General features: G+C 43.5%; 1 pseudogene; it reads left to right on the top strand.

The window, feature by feature from the left end:
• Positions 1–2,003: 2,003 nt before the first annotated feature.
• LOC135035052 (U1 spliceosomal RNA) lies at positions 2,004–2,140 on the top strand (annotated as a pseudogene; the record flags this gene model as incomplete).

Below are 2,140 nucleotides of genomic sequence, written 5' to 3'. Positions count from 1 at the left end.
CCAAACGAAGGACACTAGAATGAAAATTTTAAAGCCTCCTGTTAGTGCTTCATCTACACGGTATAGCCCTAAATTTTCCAATGCGTAGCTCTTTGCAAAAGAGAGATATTGGCAAGGAAAAGCTGTCTTGTACCTTTGCATTTTTCTCCCAAACGAAGGACACTAGAAATAAAATTTTAAAGCCTCCTGTTAGGCCATCATCTACACGGCATAGCCCTGAATTTTCCAATGCGCAGCTCTTTGCAAAAGAGAGATATTGGCAAGGAAAAGCTGTCTTGTACCTTTGCATTTTTCTCCCAAACGAAGGACACTAGAAAGAAAATTTTAAAGCCTCCAGTTAGGCCATCATCTACACGGCATAGCCCTGAATTTTCCAATGCGCAGCTCTTTGCAAAAGAGAGATATTGGCAAGGAAAAGCTGTCTTGTACCTTTGCATTTTTCTCCCAAACGAAGGACACTACAAAGAAAATTTTAAAGCCTCCTGTTAGGCCATCATCTACACGGCATAGCCGGAGAGTATGCCAGCACACACCAGAGCGCTATATATATATATATACAGGGATAACCTTATATAAGTGTTTTTCCCCTTATAGCTGCTGTATGTTTTAATACTGCGCCTAATTAGTGCCCCCCTCTCTTTTTTTAACCCTTTATGTAGTGTAGTGACTGCAGGGAAGAGCCAGGGAGCTTCCCTCCAACTGAGCTGTGAGGGAAAATGGCGCCAGTGTGCTGAGGAGATAGTCTTCGCCCCCTTTTCGGCGGCCTTATCTCCCGTTTTTCTGTATATTCTGGCAGGGGTTAAATGCATCCATATAGCCCAGGAGCTATATGTGATGTATTTTTTGCCATGTAAGGTATTTTTATCATGTTTTATTGCGTCTCAGGGCGCCCCCCCCAGCGCCCTGCACCCTCAGTGACCGGAGTATGAAGTGTGCTGAGAGCAATGGCGCACAGCTGTGCGCTACCTGATTGAAGACAGGAACGTCTTCTGCCGCCGATTTTTCCGGACCTCTTCGCTCTTCTGGCTCTCTAAGGGGGCCGGCGGCGAGGCTCCGGGACCCATCCAGGCTGGGCCTGTGATCGTCCCTCTGGAGCTAATGTCCAGTAGCCAAGAAGCCCAATCCACTCTGCACGCAGGTGAGTTCGCTTCTTCTCCCCTTAGTCCCTCGATGCAGTGAGCCTGTTGCCAGCAGGTCTCACTGAAAATAACAAACCTAAACTAAAACTTTCACTAAGAAGCTCAGGAGAGCCCCTAGTGTGCACCCTTCTCGTCGGGCACAGAAATCTAACTGAGGCTTGGAGGAGGGTCATAGGGGGAGGAGCCAGTGCACACCACATAGTCCTAAAGCTTTCTTTAGATGTGCCCAGTCTCCTGCGGAGCCGCTATTCCCCATGGTCCTTACGGAGTCCCCAGCATCCACTTAGGACGTTAGAGAAAAGAGGCGTTGGTTACAACTGTTGCTGTTCATCCACAAGAAGGAATTTAATGTATCAATTACAATTGGAAAGTAACGATTAAATTACAACAGCTGTATCCAGTAGGATTTTTTGGACCCTTTAATAAACATTCCGTTGTCATCAAGGGCAATATGAAATAGATCCTGATTACATTTAGATATGGATAGTGGTGCCTATATATGTTGACTCCATTGTATTTTATTGAATGTGGGTTTCTTCTGTCTATATATATTTTTTAAAAATAAAGAGCTTGTATATTTTATTTTTTGCGCTCCCTTGATAACAAGTGTGATTATCTTTAAAATTTGGTTTACTATTGGTAGAACAGTACTACCTATGGGAGCAGCATTTTATAATATATGGTGAAAATTAATAGATGTATAAAGATTAAATAAGCAACAAATTGGTGAAATAGATAAGTTTTGATAGGAGCGCTGGGTTCTATATATATATATTGACATTTGGTTATATATATGTATAGACTTTATAAATTCTTGACAGAGATGTGCCTGAGCAGCGGCCCTCCCCAGCCCTATCCCAAATCATACTTATTTTGCATAGGAGATACCATGGTCATGAAGATTGTTCTCCCAGGGTGAGGTTCATTCATTGCATTCTGGGTATGCTGACCCCTGTGATTTCCCCAAATGTGGGAAACTCGACTGCATTATTTGTGGTAGT

This window comes from Pseudophryne corroboree, unplaced genomic scaffold, assembly GCF_028390025.1.
Source record: "Pseudophryne corroboree isolate aPseCor3 unplaced genomic scaffold, aPseCor3.hap2 scaffold_588, whole genome shotgun sequence".
Classification (NCBI taxonomy): domain Eukaryota; kingdom Metazoa; phylum Chordata; class Amphibia; order Anura; family Myobatrachidae; genus Pseudophryne; species Pseudophryne corroboree.
Note: the sequence above shows the minus strand (reverse complement) of the source record. Positions and strands in the feature narration are given on the sequence as shown.